This window comes from Mesoplodon bidens, assembly GCF_964165515.1.
Source record: "Mesoplodon bidens genome assembly, chromosome: 1".
Lineage (NCBI taxonomy): Eukaryota > Metazoa > Chordata > Mammalia > Artiodactyla > Ziphiidae > Mesoplodon > Mesoplodon bidens.
The window spans coordinates 47,697,345-47,718,557 of NC_138176.1; the positions used below are offsets into that span (position 1 = coordinate 47,697,345).

At 38.8% G+C, this 21,213-nt stretch overlaps 1 protein-coding gene across 5 annotated transcripts in view; it reads right to left on the reverse strand.

The window, feature by feature from the left end:
- The window catches only part of MARCHF8 (membrane associated ring-CH-type finger 8), a 118,036-nt gene extending 97,028 nt beyond the window's left edge, over positions 1–21,008 (reverse strand). For 4 of the 5 annotated variants that reach the window (XM_081250159.1, XM_081250158.1, XM_081250161.1 and 1 more), the window contains exon 1: positions 20,373–20,754. The gene's annotated coding sequence lies outside the window, so the exon portion shown is untranslated. Of the gene's footprint in view, positions 1–20,372; positions 20,755–20,893 lie in introns of those variants that run through there. The other variant, XM_081250157.1, reaches the window with a different exon arrangement.
- Between the last annotated feature and the right edge of the window lie 205 nt (positions 21,009–21,213).

Genomic DNA, 21,213 nt, shown 5'->3' on the forward strand with positions numbered 1-21,213 from the left:
CCCAGCAAATGACACCTGATAAAAACTAGAATCTACAAAAAGAAATGAAGGGTACCAGAGATGGAAAATATGCGGGTAAAAGAAGAACTGTCTTTCATTTTCTCCTCAATTTCTTTAGAAGGTGCCGGCTGTTTAATGCAGGAAGTGTAACATTAGGGTACAATTGTAGGGTTATGTAAAATATATGAAAACAGTAGCACAATGAACGTGACGAAAATGGAATTATATTGTTGCAAGGTGCTTCTTTTTTAAAAGAATCGGTAAAATATTAACTCTAAGAGTAGGAAAGACTGGAAATAAGTTAAGGATGCATGCTGCAATTGCAAATGCAACCACTAAAAAAAAGTTATTAAATGGAACACGAAAAAAGTCAACAGAGTAAGGGAATAAAAGAGTAACAGATAAAGAAAAAAAGAAAGATCTAAACCCAACTACAGCCAGTTCTCAATGTGCACAGTTATGTTCTATAAAGTTGCCACAAACATGGAATTAGTGAATACAGAACCATTGCTCCTAGGGGAAATACAAGGTTAGGTTCTTGGGAGCCTCTGGTCCAACACTTTAGTAAACCATCAATACATAACGTTGTTTTATGTTTGTTTCTGTTTAAAGACACCTTATTTAGCAAATATATTTTGTCCATCCATTAACATTGAACTCATGACCAACAGCACTTTAACTCCTGCCTGAAGGAGGCTTATCTAATAAATGCCTATTTTCTCTGTAAGGCACATTACAGCCTTCTTTACTTAGGAACACTAGACAGCACCTCAGCACTATGCTTAGGGGTAGTTTTAAACAGTGATATAATCCACAAAAATGTGAAAAACATGGCACTGAATAGATCACAAAAAGGACACATGTTTACAGTATGAGAAATGACACAAGAAGGCAGAGTTTGACTTTTCAACCTCAGTTGGGAGCCTGCATACTAGATGACTCAAAAATCTCACTGTTCTGTGCATGTCCATGAATGACCTTAAGAGCACTGTGAGCACTGACATTAGGATCAGAATTAAGTTTTAGTGAGTAGGCAAATTTGCAGATATATAATCCATGAATAATGAGAATCAACTGTGTATCAGTAAGTATTCAATATATTACATATAAAGGGACCAAATATTCCAATTAAAAAGTAGAGATTGTCAGAATGGGGAGAAAGAAAAACAAAAAACACAAAAACCAAGACCCAACCATACCCTACAAGAGATACACTTTGAATATAAAGACACAGGTCTAAAGTAAAGAGAATGGAAAAAGAGAAACACAACTTTCCACAACTGACACAAGCTGAAATTTTAAAAACCTGAATAGCCATATATCTGTTAAACAAATTGAACTGGTTAGTATACCCTTCTGGGAAAAGAAAACTCAAAGCTCAGATGGTTTCACTGGTGAATTCTATCAAACAATAAGGAAGAGAACAATTCCCAGCTCATTTTACATGCTCTGCATAAACCTATAATCAAAATTTTAAAAAATTACAAAAAACTACAGATCGTGAACATAGTTCATGAACCCAGATGAAAACATCCTTGGCGAACTAATGGAAAAATTGGCAACTTAAAAAAGAGTAATATATCATGACCAAGTGGGGTTTATCCCAGGAATATAAAGTTGGATTAACATCTCAAAGTCAGTGTCATGTAACATAATAACAGATGCAACAAAAGCACTTGCCAAAAATCAACATCCATTCTGAGCTTAAAAAATAAAAACCCTCAGCACACTAGAAACAGAGAAATTTCCTCAATCATATAAATCTACAGCAAATAACACACTTAATAGTGAAATCCTGAGGCCTTCCCCACTTGATTGGCAGCAAGACAAGAATGCCCACTCTTACCACTCGTATTCAACAACTGGACAGAAGGTCCTACCTAGCCAGTGTAATACGGCAAGGAAAAGAAACATAAGGCCTAAAAATTGGAAAGGAAGGTATAAAACTGTTTCTTTTCACAGAGTACATAATTACTAACACAGAAATTTCTAGGAAATCTAAATTAGTCTAGCCAGATTAATCTAAGTCAATTTAGCAAGGCTGCAGGATGCAAGGTCATTTCACAAAATCCAAATGTATTCCTACATAATAGCAACAAAATGAAAATGAAATTTAAAAAATTTATCTTAATGTCAAAGAGAAGATTAATTATGAATAATCTTAATGAAAGACATGCATGTCTCATATACAGAAACCTACAAAACACTGCTGAGAGAAATTAAATATCTAACTGCATGGAGACATACACCTTGTTTGTAATTTGGAAAATTCACTACTATAAAGATGTTGGTTCTGCCCAAATGAGAATTCCATTCATATTCCTACCAGATGTTTTTGTAGAAATTGGCCATTTGATTCTAAAACGTATAGGAAAATGAGAAGGATCTAAAACAGCCAAAACAATTTTCAAAAAGAATAAGTTGAAGAACTTACACTTCAAGACTTATTATAAAGCCACAGTAATCATCAAAGTATGGTCCTGGCCTAAGGACAGACAAACATATCAGAACAGAGAGTCCAGGAATAGACTCACACTTACATGGTCAACAGACTTTCAAGAGAGGCACCAAAGCAATTCAATAAGGAATGGAAATCCTTTTCAACAAATAGTGCTGGAGCAACTGGATATCCATGTAGAAAAAAGGATAAACTTTAACCCTTAATCTGACATCATGAACAAAAAATAATTTGAGATGTATCATAGATCTTTCTTTTAATTTTTTGATGCATTTATTTTGAAGAACAGTCTTCTGACTTCAAAACAGAAAAAGTTCCATGCTCTGAATTTTATTTTTAATATGTCGTTTTTCCAAGCCAGTTTCAAAGCAGCAAATTTTCATGAGACGGTAAACTTCAAAAGTTTTAGTTCAGTACACACATCTATTTTTTCCTTCCAGTCTTATTGAGATATAATTGACATACAGCACTGTGTAAGTTTAAGGTGTACAACATAATGATGTGACTTACATACATCATGAAATGATGACCACAATAAGTTTACTGAACATCCACCATCTCACACAGATAACAACATTAAAGAATTAGAAAAATATATTTTTCCCGTGTGATGAGAACTCTTAGGATTTACACTCTTAACAACTTTCATATATAATACAGAGGAGTGTTAACTGTATTTATCATGTTGTACATCACATCCCTAGTACTTATTTATCTTACACATGAGTGTTTGTACCTTTTGACTATCTTCATCCAATTTCCCCCTGCCCCCGCCTCCAATAACAACAAATCTCATCTCTTTTTCTATGAGTTTGCTTGCTTTTGAAGTATAATTGACCTACAACCCTATGTTGGTTCCTGGTACCCAACATAGTGATTCAATATTTCTATACATTTCAAAATGATCACCATGATAAATGTAGTTGTCATCTGTCACCACACAAAGATATTATATAATCATTGATTATATCCCCCACACTATATATTTCATACCTGTGAGTCATTTATTTCGCAATTGAAAGTTTGTACCTCTTAATTTTAACCTAAAACCCAAAACTATAAAACTCCTAGAAATAAACATAGGAGAATATCTTTACACCCTGTGTGTAAGCAAGGTGCAAAAGCACATGACAAAATTCAACATAAGGAGGGACACCAGAATGTCTCCCCGGGGTGTTGGATTAACATTGGTAGTATCAATACAAAATCACAGTTTTTAATATATATAAGTAAAAAATGCAGATATATCTGTGCATGTGCATGTGTGTCTTGCTCACACACACACACAAACATATCCAAGCTCTGTCCACAGAAAGGGAGTAGAAGTAATGACACGCTAGTTGTACCCAACATGCACCCAGATCTTGTTCCCCACTAACAGGAACAAGGCTCCCTGGAGAAAAGCTGATTTGAGGGCTGAGGCACATAAAATGAGCCCAGAGCACCTTGTTGCACCAGAAAGCAAAAAAATGTTCAAAGAATTATGGTGACATATAAAAAGGAGACAGAAGCCAGCTTGAAAGGCTTCACACTGACTAAGTCTGGGACAATTATCAAAATAATTAGAGTAATGAATCATAGGCCACTAAATAAGAACAGCTCTATGAATAATTCAAATAAATAATTAAATAAATAAACGGGGGTGGAGCTCTTCTTTACAGCAGAACACCAACTAATAAATACAGAAGGAAGTATAGAGTTGGAAAATCATCACTGGATGCTAAAACGTGTGGGTGAATATTCGATGAGGAACAGGATATTTATATAGTGTTAATAGTTATTAACTTCAAAGGGAAAATCTGTAACTTGGCAGTAGAGAAATCTGGCAAATATCAACTTCTCCAGGTGTCCAAAGTTATCACCAATACTGGAACAAACTAACGTCAGGTGGCTCCAAACTATCTTGCACCGAGAACAATAAAAATCACTTTTGTGTTATTCCATCTACAATGTATAACCTGACTCTAACCAGGCGGAAACTTCAGACAAATGCAAATTGAGGGACATTCTAGGGAAAAAAACCCAAAAAAACTGGTCTACAGTCTTCAAAAATGTCAATATCAAGAATGACAGGGCTTCCCTGGTGGCGCAGTGGTTGAGAGTCCGCCTGCCGATGCAGGGGACACGGGTTCGTGCCCCTATCCCGGAGGATCCCACGTGCCGCGCAGCGGCTGGGCCCGCGAGCCATGGCCGTGGAGCCTGTGTGTCCGGAGCCTGTGCTCCGCAACGGGAGAGGCCACAGCAGTGAGAGGCCCGCGTACAGCAAAAAAAAAAAAAAAAAAAAAAAAAAAAGAATGACAAAGACAGGTTGAGGAATTATTCCAAATCAAAAGAGACTAAATAAACATGACAACCAAATTCAGCATGATTCTGGATTGGACACTGGACAGAGAAAACACAAGAGCAATAAAGGACATTATAGGGACAACTGTTGAAAATGCAATATGAACTGTGAGTTAGACAACAGTACTGTATTAATTATTAAATTTTACTATGCTCATATAACAGAATGCCCCAGGTCTTAGGATATACACAACTTAGACTCAAATGAATCAGAAGAAAATGCATTTATATATGCATAGAGAGAGAGTGATAAAGCTAATGGGGTAAATTTATAACAACTGGTGAATCTTAGTAAAGGATATGTGGTAACTCTTTGTACTCTTACACTCTTTCTCTAAATTTGAAATCATATCAAAATTAAAAGACACACATAAAGCAAAAGACGTAATCATAAAATTGGAACAGTGTTTTGCCAAACACAACAGAAAAGGTCACTTCCTTCAACATATGAATAAATTTTATAAAGGAATCAGAAGAAAAGCAGTAACACCCCAAAAGATTAATGGGAAAACAACATGTACGGCCAATTCGCAAAAGAGGCTAATGTACTTTTAAAGGAAAAAGAAAAACAGTAACAACAAAAAATCAACCTCATTAATAATTTAAACAGGCAAAGGAAGATAACAATGAGATGTCTTCCACCTGTCAAGTCAGTTATTTTCTTTTTTAAAACACTCAACATTGGCAAGAATGCCCTAAAATGGCCACTCAACACCCTGCTAGTGGGAATGTTAATTAGGAACTTTCAGCAATGCAGTTGAGCAATATAAGCCAAGAGCCTTAAAAATATCCACACCACTTCACCCAGTTCATGACACTGTCCTAAAGAAATCATCTGAACTGTGGATTCAAACGTATGTCCAAAGTTACTCATCAAAGGATATTTACAGTAGCAAAGTTCTTTAAAATAAGCTATATGTTAAGCAACAGGGAAATGGTTAAATAAATTGGGATATAACCATAAAACGCAACATGCAGTCCTTAAGAGTTAAAATGGAAAATGTCATGCAATGAATGTTAAGAGAATAAAACTTACAAAAACGGACATTCAGGATGACCTTGATTAGATAAAAAACAATCAGTAAAGCCCAGAAAAAAGTACTAATAATGAAAATTGATTATTTGAAAATAAAACAAGGACTGTGAGCATCTGTTCCAGTCTCGAGTTTATCTATGAGATCTCTCCTTGCCCACCCCTCACCACCTGCCCCCACCCAAGACAGAGCCACCATTCCTTACATGGTGGTATCATTTGCAATTACCTTGTCTCGCTTCCTCAGCACTCTGAGCATTTCTTGAGGTCGTGGCACCATCCCCAGATGCACTCATTAAACATTTGATGCTTCATATTTACAAATTCTTCCACCTCATTTCGTACATGTAAAAAGATTATTGACTCTAGCTACTAAAGTCACCTCAAAAATGAAATCTAAATTGAATAAGGAAGTTCACCAAGATGCAGTTTCTCTTTTCTTTGCTTCTTTCAAATAAAAACATTGAGGAGAAAAGAGCTTTCTTTTGAAACTCCAGACTCCCACGGCAGGCTTCAGACAACGTGAAGAATGAAGACATCACATACCTGATTAGTGTTGTATGCTAGGACCACCGGTGTCATTGTCAGCTCAGTTTCATGTCAAACAACATTTGTTTTTAAGTCTAATCATTAGCTGCCACCAAAAAACACACCCATCTGCATGTTGCAGTGCTCAGCCACTACCCAGGGCCACACCTGACTCCAGCTCTGCCCTATTCCCCACTGATTCCACGTTCCACTTGGCAACTTTCCACCTAATTACCTGAGCAGAGCACAGTTAGGAGGAAGAGGCTGTGACCAAGGCTGGCAACATGGAGAAACCAGATGGGAGTAGGATGGCCACAACTGTGGCAGGGGGCTGGCTGAGACACATTCGTGAGTCAGTGGTTTTCAACCGGGGTAATTTTGCCCCCCAGGGGACTTTTGGAAATGTCTTAGAGGTATTTCCCGTTGCCAGAACTGTCGGGAGGCTACTGGCATCTAGTGTGAAGAGGCCAAGAAAGCTGCTAAGCATTCTAAAATGCACCAGACAGCCCCCACGACAAACTACCCACACCCAAATGTCAGCAGCGCTGCGGACCAGGACACAGAGTGCGTAAAGGAGACCTGAGGTATTTTAGGAAATAAACACACACACACACACACACACACACACACACACACACACACACACACACAAAACCTCCTCAACCAGATGCTAAGGCAGGGTGAGATAGTTGTTCCTTTGGACCAAAATTCTACCGCAGGAGCTGGGAACAAGAACATTATAATTTAATAAAAGTAATAAGAATACCTTTTTCTCCCCAACGGCTTGCTCTGCCACATATCATATATTTCTTCAAAGACTGCCTCACAGCAGAAACTGTAAGAAGATAATACTATCAAAATTGCCCAGACTGGTAAACATCTCCAGAGAAGTTGGCAATGTACCCACATAGTTGATGACAAATTTAGCTGCATATCTCAAGGACCTAAGAACCCAAACTCACAGTTCCAAGCTTAGCTTAAAAGAAAAGTGGCAAGCATTCAAATACCGTATGCTAACACATATATATGAAATCTAAAAAAAAAAAAAAAAAAAAAAAAAAAAAGGTTCTGAAGAACCTAGCGGCAGGACAGGAATAAAAACGCAGATTTAGAGAACGGACTTGAGGACACAGGGAGGGGGAAGGGTAAGCTGGGACGAAGTGAGAGAGTGGCATGGACATATATACACTACCAAATGTAAAATAGCTAGCTAGTGGGAAGCAGCCGCATAGCACAGGGAGATCAGCTCAGTGCTTTGTGACCACCTAGAGAGGCGGGATAGGGAGGGTGGGAGGCAGACGCAGGAGGAAGAGATGTGGGGATACATGTATATGTATAGCTGATTCACTTTGTTATACAGGAGAAACTAACACAACATTGTAAAGCAATTATACTCCAAAAAAGACGTTAAAAAAAATCAAAGATCATTCAAAAAGAAGAAAGTAATAGTGCTCCTTTCCCCACATGAATCATCAAAAACTACGTAAGAATTAAGAGAAGCAACATTTTCAAAACTGAGAACAAAAAGTACTCAGTCTGCACTTCAACCAAAAAGAATTGCAAATAAAAAGGAATTTATTATATGAATTGTCATTATTATAATTCAGTTAAAGTTAGTGACCTCTGTGCCACCTTACAATGTTTTTTCTTGATTATTTTAACAACTTTATCATGTCATGATTTCTACCCATGGGAGGCCAAAAAGTTAAGAGAAGTCATCCAGCACCATCACTGGCTGAGATTTAAGTAACCTCGACCTGACTCTGATATATCATTTGCCAGTCTGACCTTGACTTTTGTCCTTTCAGTGTTAGGAAGCATCCAGCACTTAAGGTGGCCCATTTCGATGTTGGACAGGAACTGTTAAACACGGGTCCATTAGGCTGAGACAAGAGCACCATCCTTCCATCCACAGGCATTAGTTTTGCCCTCGATTAGAATTGCGTGAAACAAACTTAATTATTCTCAGTATATCAGCACTTAAAAGTTTCTGTAAAATTATCCTGCCCTCCCCACCCGAATCCTTTTTCTTCTCCTGGTTGTAAAATGTGTTCTCCTCATGAACTGTGTTATAACTAGCTCAATTATGATTCAATGAGACAAAAAACCAGAATGGAAGAAATAGAAGGAATCTTAGAGATCAACCAGTTCAAACTCAACCCTACTTTTATAAATGAGTAAAATAAGGCAGAAAGGGATGAAGCAAGGCTGCTTGGCAAAAGTCAAGCAGCTATTCAGGAAAGCTGGGAATGGAACTCAGGTTTCCTAAATCTTAAATCTAATCTCTTAAGTCTAATCTCAAGTTGTATTAGATGCTGTTACTAATAGAATTGACAGTTTTTAAGTTTTATGATAAAATAGAAAAATATTTTCAGTTTTAATAAGTTAAAAACAACTCACATCATCACAATCACTTTATGAAGTAGTGTAACTGTGATCATCCACACTTTATGGATGAAGAAACCCAGGCCCAAGGTCATCAGTAAGCACTGAAGCTGGCTCCAGAGCCATATCCTTAACTGCTATGCAACCTGGGTAAGCACTAGAACATTCCTAACACTATCACAACTGAATTAACAAACTTAAGACTTTCAGTGATTCTTTAAATTTTTAATGCTTTGATATAATCTAATATAAATATATCCTTCCTGAGAACATATTTAAATTACTTTTTAACAAATCAAGTTAAATTTAAAGATTGACAGTATGTAGCCTCCTGGCATAAAATAAAAGGTCATTTAAACTTAAAAATTAGGTTACAGTATTAAAGTATCATCTTCTACATCAACTACCCTAAAGAAATTCACCAAGAAGCAAACTAATCTTTCTGGGAGCAACACAGAAGGAACTCATTATGGCTTGCAGCTTTTTGAGAAACCTTAGCCAAGCAAAGCTTCATGCTCTCAATTATTTCCAAAGGCTCTTCCACATAAGATTGTGTGCCATGAACAATACAAGCACTGAGCAAATAACATATTCAATCTGCCTAATTCATACAAATGAAATAAAATATTAAGAAGTAATAAAGGTGTGGACTGAATACTTAGGTTTAGTTCCTCTTCCACCAAGACTCTATTAAAATGATAATAAAAGGATTTTTTAAAAAGAAGAAGCTTACACTTCTGGGAAGTTAATGTACTTTTCCCTATTTTTCCACTAAGGACAAGTAAAAACTCTGCACATTATAAGTAAAAATAATACAAGACTCTGAAAGGCAGAAAGAAGGAGGCATACCAGCTAGGGACCTCAGGATTCAAGGAATGACATGGTGTTCAATTTCCTGGGTTTTCTTTTTGCCTCATATAATCCAAACTTGGAGCTGAAGAATTGGCAAAGCCAGAAACACCAAGAAGTGTAAACAAACAAACAAAAAAGCCCCAAGAAAAACCTGCTCTTTCTAATAACCAAAGGAGTAGGAAAGGGTCAGCCTAGAAAGACAAAAAAAAAAAAAAAAAAAAGTAGACAACAATCACCCTACTCCAGCCAAATACCACAGAAAAAAAAACCTGTGGCCACACCCCTACCCATGCCAGCAAAGACCAAGGGTAGACTATAGACATCTTCTCTCACCAAGATGTAACAAAGCATCCCAACATCCCCATCAGGACGGTATCAAAGGAGGCTGAGTAGGTAGCTGGGACTTTCATCCCCGCCACTGCTGTGCCTTGGTTAAAAAAAAAAGGTCTCGTTAAAGGTATAAAGAAGAGCCAAAAGGAAATTTCAGAACTGAAAAATACAATTACCAAAATACAAAAACCAAGAGATGGGCTCAGCGGAATGGTGGGGACAGAAAAAAACCAGTGAACTAGAAGGCAGACCAATAGAAACTACCCAATCTGAATGTCAAAGAGAAAAATAAACTGAAAAAGAAAAATGAACAGAGCCTCAGGCACCTGTGGGTCTATAACTAAAGATTTAACATTCATGTCATCGGAGAGAGCTGAGCTGAAAAAGTACTTGAAATAATGGCTGAAGATTCCCAAATTTGGCAAAAGATATATTTACAGACTCAAGATTCTGAGCAAACCTCAAACAGGATAAACTCAAAGAAATCCTCAGCAAGATAGGGAACAGTCAAACTTCTGAAAACTAAAGAAAAACATATATATCTTGAAAGCAGTGAGAGAGAAATAAGACCTTACCTACAGAGGAAACATCATTTAAATGGCAGCAAATATTTCATGAAAAAATCAGGGAGGCCAGAAGGAAAGACACAACACCTTTCAAGGACTGAAAGAAAAGAACTGTCAACTCGGAACCTTATATCCAAAAAAAAAGAATACTTCGTAAAGGAAGGTGAAATCAAGACATTTGAGATAAAAGTAAACTAAGAGACTGTGTCACCAGCAGATGTACCCCCAAAGAGTGAAACGGCTACAGGAAGTTCTATAAACAGAAAAAAGAATCCTTAAAATATTAGCAAACAGAATTCAGCAAATATAAAAAGAATTATAAACCACGACGAAGTGAGGCTTATTCCAAGGATATAAGATTTTTTTAAATTTTTGAAAATTAATCAGGGGGAGGGATAAATTGGGAGATTGGGACTGACATATACACACTATAATATATAAAATAAATAACTAATAAGGACCTACTGTATATCATAGGGAACTCTACTCAGTACTCTGTAATGAACCTATATGGACAAAGAATCTAAAAAAGAGTGGATATATGTATATGTATAACTGATTCACTTTGCTGTACAGCAGAAAGTAACACAACATTGTAAATCAACTATACTCCAATAAAAATTTTTTAAAAAGGAAAGTAATCAATGTAATCTACTATGTTGAGACTAATGAATAAAATCATATGATTCCAATGAACAAAGAAAAAGCATATGACAGAATTCAACACCCATTCACGATTTAAGAAAAAAACCTCTCAGAATAATAGGAATAAAAAAGAACATCCTTAACTTGAAAAACAGCACCTACAAAAAAAACCCTGCACCTAATATTATACTTAATGATAAGAAAACAATTGCTTTGCCCCTAAGACTGGGAAAAAGGCATGTTATTTACAACATAGTGCTGGAAGTTCTAGCCAATGCAGTAAGGCAAGAAAAGAAACAAAAGGCATGCAGCTTAGAAAGAAAGAAAACTGTACCTGTTTTCAGATGGCACAGAAAGTCCCGAGAAATCTACAAAAAATACTCGCAGAATAAGTGAATTCAGCAAAGTTGTAGTATACAAGATAAACATACAAAAATTAGTCGTACTTCTAATACTAACAATGAAAACAAGTACACGGAAATTAAAAATACAACACCATTTACAATCATGAAAAAATACGGCATACTTAGGTGTAAATGTAACAAAGATCTTTTATGCTGAAAACTATAAAATGCTGATGAAAGAAGTTAGAGAATAAACTAATAAATTAAGATGCATACCTGTGTTCATGGACTGGAAGAGTCAACAAAGTAAAAATGTCTATTATTCTCTAATTAATACACAAGCTTAACAAGATTCTTGTCAAAATCTTTTAAAGACTTTTGTAGACATAGACAAGATTATTTTTAAATGCATATGGAAAGAGAAAATCTAAAACACTCTTTTTTTTTTTTTTTTGCGGTACGCGGGCCTCTCACTGCCGTGGCCTCTCCCGTTGCGGAGCACAGGCTCTGGATGCGCAGGCTCAGTGGCCATGGCTCACGGGCCCAGCCGCTCCGCAGCATGTGGGATCTTCCCAGACCAGGGCATGAACCCGCATCCCCTGCATCGGCAGGCGGACTCTCAACCACTGCGCCACCAGGGAAGCCCCTAAAACACTCTTGAAAGAGAAGAGAATGGGAAGGATCAGTCTACTGATTTCAAGATTTATTATAGAGCTACTATCAAAACTGTGTGATACTGGCAGAGAGACAGACATATAATTCAGTGGAACAGAACAGAGAACCCATGAATAGACCCACACAAATATGTCCAAATGATTGTTAATTAAGCAATTCAGTGAAGGAAAGAGAACTTTTTAACAAATGGTGCCAGAGCAATAAGGGGAAAAAAATGAACCTCAAATGAAGTTTCAACACCTTACACAAAAATTAACTCAAAATATTCATGAACTTAAATGTATAACCTAAAAGCTTTTAGGGGAGAAAAAGCATTAAAAAAAAAACTTTAGGATTTAGAGTTAGACAGAGTTCTTAAACTTGACACCAAAGGCTTGATTCCCAATTGGAAAAATTTATAAATTGAACTTCATAAATATAAAAAACTTTTGTTCTTCAAAGGGTGAAAAGATCAGCCACAGACTCGGAGAAAATATTTGCAAACCACATATCTGACAAAGGACTAGTATCTAAAATATATAAAAGTCTCAGAAGTCAACAACGACAAAAATCCAATTAGTAATGGGCAAAAGACATGAAGAGACTTTTGCTGAGAGAATATACAAGTGGCAAATAAACACATGAAAATATGTTCAACCTTACTAGCCATTAGGGAAATGCAAATTAAAATCACAACGAAGTTATCACTACATATCTACTAGAATGACTAAAATTAAAAATGGTGCCAACACCAAAATGTGGGCAAGGATAAGGAGAAATTGAACCATCCTTTCCATATTGGTAGAAATGTAAAATGGTACTCTGGAAAACACTTGGGCAATTTCCTAAAACATATCATGTGAATATCATACGGCCCAGCAACTCCAGGAGTTTTATAACCAGAGAAATGAAGTAATATGGTTACAGGAAAACATGCACACAAATGTTTGTAATAGCTTTATTCAGCTGGATGTCCTTCGGCAGGTGAATGATTAAACAAATTATGGTACATTCATACCATAGAATACTATTCAGCAATATAAAAGGAATAAAAAAAGAACTATTTGGACATGAAACAACAATGAATGAATCTCCAGAGAATTATGCTGAGTGAGAAAAGCCAATCCAAAAAGATCACATAATGTATAATTCCATTTATATAATATCCTTGAAAAGACAAAATTATAGAAATGGGAGAACAGATTAGTGGTTGCCAGGGGTTAAGAAGGCAGTGGGGGCAGGGAGAAGTGGGGGTAGTTATAAAAAAACAACATGAGGGGCACTTCCCTGGTGGTGCAGTGGTTAAGAATCCGCTTGCCAAAATGCAGGGGACACGGGTTTGAGCCCTGGTCCAGGAAGATCCCACATGCCGCGGAGCAACTAAGTCCGTGCGCCACAACTATCGAGCCTGTGCTCTTGAGCCCACAAGCCACAACTACTGAGCCTGCATGCCACAACTACTGAAGCCCACGCGCCTAGAGCTCTTGCTCCACAACAAGAGAAGCCACTGCAATGAGAAGCCCGTGCACCGCAATGAAGAGTAGCTCCCACTTGCCGCAACTAGAGAAAGCCTGCGTGCAGCAACAAAGACCCAACGCAGCCCAAAATTAATTAATTAATTAATTAATTGTTTTTAAAAAAGAACGTGAGGGATCCTTGTGGTGACAGACATATTCTGCATCTTAACTATAAAAATGTCAATATCCTAGTTGTGATATTGTACTAAAATTTTGCAAGCTGTTAACTTTGGGGAAAACTGTATAAAGGTTAAATGGGATCCCTCTACATTATTTCTTACAACTGTATATGAACCTACAGTTATCTCAAAATGAAAAATTAAAGAAAAAGGAAAAAAAAGACATAAATCACAAGGCCACAAATGAAGAGAGATGGCACCCAAGCAGACAAAAAAGATTTCAACTGTTTTTTAAAGACAGAAAATATGGGAGTACTAATTAATTTAGCAAAGTGGAGAAAGCCACAATAAAAAGTATGTGAAATAATAAATATACAAAATGAGCTAATTTGCCTATAGGATGCCAAAGAGCTCAGGTCTCAGGTTTTGAGTAGTAGTAAAATACTGGCTAAAAATAGAGAGAAAATTCTACAAAGAAGACAACTAGTTCCTTGGCCACCTCTCCAACAGAAACCGCTACCAGAAGTGGGATGCTATCATAACAAAACCTCAACAAGTTGCATTTTTCTTAGTCACCACTCTGTACGCAATGAAGAATTTCATATCAGAGAAGGCAAAGATGATGATCCACCTTATGCAGTAGAAAAATGGTTACAAAACCTGTTGATGGCTGTAACTCAGAAGGCAAATCACACACATGATGACTTTAAAACTGTATGGGGAAAAATTGGAAAATGAAACTTTACAGTGTAGGCTGGTTACTATTGGCTGTTTCTAGCAAAAATCAAAAATTTATTTGGTTATTGGTACTCTGAATTGACTGGAAGCAAATGGATTAAGAGTCTGCTAAGTTTCTGTAGGAAATGTATTGGCAGAAAAACAACAGGCCCAGATTTAGAATGTCTGTTCAAGACTTAAAAACAACCTCTGGGAGTCCAACCTTCTACAAACAGGCAAACTGCATGATACTCAGGACAGCATGCTTCCAGCATCAGTTCTGGACACAGGGTGTGAGCAAACAAAATAATGGAAAAAGAAGAACCCTAAGGATGGTCCCTGGAGCCATGGAGAAAAAAGGATGTGACTGTTTCTCCCAGGGAACAAAATCAGAGTCCAATCAAGAAACATCCTTCCCTTCCAGGGAAGAGAACCTTCCTTTATATCAGTCCATAAACATTAAAGGACTGCTACAGAAGAGTAACTACTGTGTGTCTATGCTTCACCTTACAAATGCTACTGTTTACTAGTCATGTTGTGCCCTTATTATAATACTTTGGGGAGGAGGGTAATAAATAATGTGTTTTCTTAATTCATTTGAACCAGAAAGGCTTATCTGGACCTGATAAGATAGCCAGGCATCACTCAGAGATCCCATACAGGCATAACTTATTTTATTGCTCTTCATTTTACCGGGACTTAGCAGATATTGCATTTTTTACGAATTAAAGGTTTGTGGCAACCCTGCATTATGCAAGTCTATTGGCGCCATTTTTTCAATAGCATTTGCTCACTCTGTGTCCTCTGTGTCTCTGTGTCACACTTTGGTAATTCTTAAAATAGTTTAAACTTTTTCCCTATTCTTGTATTTTTATGGTGATCTGTGATCAGTGTAGTCTCTGATGTTACTATTTTAATTGTTTTAGATGCCATGAACCATGCCCATGTGAGATGGCAAACAATCAATAAAAGTTGTATATGTTCTGACTGCTCTACAAACCAGCTGTTTCTGTCTCTCTTCCTCTCTTCAAGCCTCCCTATTCCCTGAGACACACAACAGTGAAATTAGGCCAGTTAATAATCCTCAAGAGAAGGGATGGTTTAAATGAAACAAAGAGTCCTCTCACTTCAAATCAAAAGCTAGAAATGATTAAGCTTAAGGAGGAAGGCATGTTGAAAGCCAAGACTGGCTGAAAACTAGGCCTCTTGCACCAGTTAGCCAAGTTATGAACGCAAAGGAAAAGTTCTTGAAGAATATTAAAAATGCCGCTCCAGTGAACACATGAATGATAAGAAAGTGAAATATCCTTATTACTGATATGGAGAAAGTCTTAGTGGTCTAGACAGAAGATCAAACCAGTCACAACATTTCCTTAAGGCAAAGCCTAATCCAGAGGAAGGCCCTAACTCTCTTCAATTTGATAAAGGCTGAGAAAGATCAGGAAGCTGTAGAAGTCTGAATCTAGCAGAGGCTGGTTCATGAGGTTTAAGGAAAGAAGGTGTCTCCATAACATCAAAGTGCAACGGGAAGCAGCAAGTGCTGATGTAGAAGCTGCAGCAAGTTACCCAAAAGATCTAGCTAAAATGATTAATGAGGTTGTTATACTAAACAACAGACTTTCAATGAAGATGAAACTGTGTTATATTGGAAGATGCCATCCAGGACTTTCATAGCTAGAGAGAAGTCAATGCCTGGTTTCAAAACTTCAAAGGACAGGCTCACTCTCTTATTAGGGACTAATGGAGCTGGTGACTTTAAGTTGAAGCCAATGGTCATTTACAAAATTCTTAGGGTCCCTAAAAATTATGCTAAGTCTACTCTGCCTGCACTCTATAAATGGACCAACAAAGCCTGGGTGACAGCACATCTTTTCACAACATGTTACTAAATATTTTAAGCCCACTGTTGAAACCCAATGCCCAGAAAAAAAGATTCCTTTCAAAATATTACTGCTCACTGAAGATGCACTTTGTTACCCAAGAGCACTGAGTGAGATATACAATGAGATTATTGTATGGGTGTTTTCATGACCATTAACACATCCATTCTGCAGCTCATGGATCAAGGAGTAATTCTGACTTTCAAGTCTTATTATTTAAGAAATACATCTCAGAAGGCTGTAGCTGCCATAGATAGTGATTCCTCTGATACATCTGGGTAAAACTGAAAACCTTCTGGAAAGGATCTCGTCATTCTAGATATCACTAAGAACATTTATGATTCATGGGAAGAGTTCCAAATATCAAAATTAAGTGGAATTTGGAAAATGATTCCAACCCTCATGGATGAGTTCTTAAGGGGTTCAAGACTTCAGTGGAAGAAGTAACTGCAGACGTGGTGGAAACAGCAAAATAACAAGAATTAGAAGTAGAGCCTGAAGATGTGATTGAATTGCTGCAATTTCATGATAAAACTTTAGTGGATGAGTTGCTTTTACAGATGAGCAAAGAAAGTGGTTTCTTGAGATGCAATCTACTCCTGATGAAGATGCTGTTGAAGACCGCTGAAATGAAAACAAAGGATTTAAAATGTTACACACACTTAGTTGATAAAGCAGTGGCAAGGTTTGAGAGGACTGACTCCAACTTTGAAAGCAGTTCTACTGTGCATGAAATTTATCAAACTGCACTGCATGCTACAGAGAAATGGCTCACGGAAGGAAGAGTCAATCAATATGGCAAACTTCACTGCTGGCTTACTTTAAGAAATTCCAACAACCACCCCAACCTTCACCCCACCCTGATCAGTTAGCAGCCATCAACATCAAGGCAAGACCCTCCATTAGGAAAAAGATGAGGACTCACTGAGGGCTCAGATGATGATAAGCACATTTTAAGGATAGAGTATTTTAAAATTCAGGTATGTACATTGTCTTTTTTAGACACAGTGCTACTGAACACTTAACAGATTACAGTATAGTATAAACATAACTTTCATGTGCACTGGGAAACCAAAAAAAATTGTGACTTGCTTTATCTCAATATTTGCTTTATTGCGTTGGTCTAGAACTGAACCTACAATATCTCCAAGGTATGCCTGTACTTTGAATTGAAGGCAATGGCTGGTTGTACAGGGGGTTAGCATGCCCTACATGTGGGAGGGAGAATGAAACAGTCTGGGGACCAGAATGGCCAACTGAAGCAGAGTCAATGCTACTTATCCACTACACTGGTCCCTGTTCCCGGGCAAATCAGAATACATTTTCCAGCCTCCCTTGCAATTATGTTAGAGGTAAGGTGACTAATTCCTGACCAATATAATATGGTGAGAGTAATGTTAGCCACTTCCAGGCCTGGCCTTTAAAACCATTCATTGAGATCCTCCAGCTCTTCCACTGCCATCTTGGAAGCCAGATGGCATAGCTACATATGGAGGAGTTACATCCAACTTGTGTTAGACTTTGCAGGACAAAAATATTTTGTTGTTGCTATTGTGCTGTTGCCATAGCACAGCACAGTCCAGTGCTTTCAAAATTTTTTGTGCATATAAATCATCTTGTTCTGAGGCACACCTGGGATGTAGCCTGAGATTCCACATCTCTAACAAGCACCAAGATGATACCAACGTGAACAGTCTACGGAATACACCTTGAAAAGCAAGACTAATACACAGGGGGAGAACAGATGATTCTCTGGAGAAACCGAATGGACCATAGAAAAGGTCTCCCGTAGGAACTGAGCAGCAAGACTAGAGAATTCAGGCTCGCATTCACAGTGAATCAAAAACTACATGTAAACAATATTGTCAACTATTTTCAATCCAACGAAGTGTATGCTTTGTAGAACTGAGAAGATGGATTCCCCTGCCCTTTCCTGCATCTCCCCACCTTTCTTTAAGCCTGTCTTCCTAACGCCACATTAATCCCCATGACCTGGATTAAATACCACCCCCTCCAGGAAGTTCTGCCATTCAATCTAATGACCAGATGGGCACTAATCCTCCTCTCAATTTCCGTAGCACTTCTATCACTTCAAGACCCTCATCACTTTATCCCCAGATTGCATGTGATTTAACTCCTATCGGAATAAGCACCTGAAGAACTACAACACTGATCACATCAGCCTGGCTCAGTGGCGGCGCTCAGGTTTTTTGTTTTTGTTGACTGTTAAATGAATACATGAATTAGAAAATTCAGGGATTTCAGAGTGAGTTGAGCAAAGAAATTAAATCAGGCCTAATTTTTTTTTTAAATCCTCAAAAATGAAGAATTAAAAATTACACTCCCTGAAAAAAATTTCAACATTGAAAATCTTCAAAATATAGCAAAGACAAAATTGATAAATAGTTAAAACTAAATGTTTATAGTGCATACACTGGTCATTCCCATACTCACAGGTGGCCAAAGCAAAAGGCCTAAGATTTTCCTGTAGGATTATTTACCATCAGAACAGTCCACTGCTTTAGAAAATGTCTTGAGTCAATCAGATAACTAAAGAATAAGTAGGATTGTAAAGTATCCTTTCTAGAAAAAAAGTAGTATATGCCATTTCATGACTCAATTTGGTACTTTTAGAAATTTTGGCAACTTTTTTTTCTTTCAGTTATTTAAATTGTTTACCACAAAGAGTATAAACCTAAACATTATGTGATTATAGCAAAAAAGGAACTGCTACATGGAGCGGGGGCAGGAAGGACCAAAGTGAAACAGAGCTGTTCTTCAAGAACTAGACACTGCTACTGATAACAAAGAGTTTTGACTGGTTTAATGAATTAACTCCTGTCTATGCATCTATAATATCTTCCTGCAACTAATTTAAAGAAGACAAAAATGTTGGAGCTAGGGTTGCCAGATTTAGCAAATAAAAATACAGTCGGCCCAGTTAAATTTCGGATAAACAATGATTTTTGTTTGTTTGTTTTGTTTTGTTTGCGGTACGCAGGCCTCTCACTGTTGTGGCCTCTCCCGTTGGGGAGCACAGGCTCCGGACGCGCAGGCTCCGTGGCCATGGCTCACGGGCCCAGCCACTCCGCGGCATGTGGGATCCTCCCGGACCGGGGCACGAACGCGTGTCCCCTGAAGCGGCAGGAGGACTCTCAACCACTGCGCCACCAGGGAAGCCCAACAATGACTTTTTAGTAAAGCATGCCCTATGCTTTATACTAAAAACTTATTCACTGTTTATTAAAATTCAAATTTAACTGGGTGTCCTGTATTTTATCTGGCAACCCTAAGGGAAGCCAAAATCAATCCAATTTCCTCACTTTGTAGCAGAAACTGTGACCCCAAGAAGGGAAGTGATTTACCTAAACCAAAGATCAAGGAAGTCAGTTTCCTTTCAAAAGAGAAAACATATTTCACTAGGTCACCTTGGGTTCCACTCATGGTCCACTCGACCTCTGATTTTCACACACCTCACAGAAGCACCAAGAAGACAAGCTGTCAAAGGATATGGTTTTCCTCTTTTAATATCAAACTGTGAGTTTCAGTAAACTTACCAACTCTAGTCTTCAAAAACAACAAATGAGGAAACTATGTATTTCTCTTAACTTAAAAAAAAAATCCTCCTGATAATCTTTTTGCCTACACACCATCACCTCAGATTCTGTTTATGTTCACTCACTACATAAAACAGAACCTCCTTTTCTCCCAAACCTAGTTCTCTCAGGGGTATGGGAGCCGGGGAGGGGGAAGGAAGAGAGTACGGCAGATAAAGATTCTGATTTTGACAAATTCGGCTTCCAAACAAGGTTTTAAGAAAAAAGGTTCCGTTGCATTTTTAAAAGCCTTGGGGGAGAAAAAAAGTAACATAAACCATTATGTCTTTCTCTAAGTTTTCTATTAAAAACTTCACCCTAGTGAACAAGAATCCAAATCGTGTCAGGTGAAAAACTGAAAGAAAGTCAAACAGAAACTCATCAATTAAAAGATAAAATATCTACCTATGCTTTCCCTCTGGCAGCTTCCAATGTATACAGGCCTCTCTCGAGATCACACACGTCGGAAGGGTAAGATCCTCAGAAATCACCTAGTCCATCCTTTCATTTTACAGATGTGGAAACTCAGGCCAAGGGGAGGGCTGACTTGCCCAAGGTCTCACAGCCCGTCGGGGGCAGGACTTCAACTGGGACTCCACGCTGGCAGCCCCGGGCCCTCAGCGCCCGGTGGCTCCTGCGGCCCCCGGCTCGGCCCGGCCCAAGGGCAGCCTCGAAAACCGGGGCGGAAGAGCCCACGGCCCGGGGTCGCTGCCGCCTTTCGGCCGGCTAGGCGCCTGGGCCCCGGCCCAGGGCGGTGCGAGGCCCGGGCCTCGACGGCCGCCCCCGACCCGCCCACCTGTCGCGGACCGCACAACGGGCAGCCACACCCCCTGCCAGGGCCGGGGGCTCGGCCGGCCTCGACGGCGGCCAGCAGCGGCGGCTCCGCGCGGCGCGGGGTACGCCAGACCCGAGGCCGCAGGAGTTACCTCAGGTGGGCGCTGAGCTCGCGGCGGGGAAACCCCCGCCTGCCTTAGGCATGCCGGAGACGCGGACGCAGCAGGGAGGCAGCTCGGCCACCGATAAGCCTGTTTACAACCCTCCGCGGGAGGACGCCGACTGGTCTGTCACGTGACGCACACGTCACGTGCTCGACCTGGGTGGGGCAGAGGTGTTGCCCAGCGACGACGGCGCTCTGGGGGCGGGCGGCAGCGTCGGCGCGGTCTTTCCGCTCTCCCACCTCATGGGATGCTGTGCAGAGTCGACAGCCGGCGCGCCCTGATCAACCCGGGCGAGGAAGAAGAAAGAC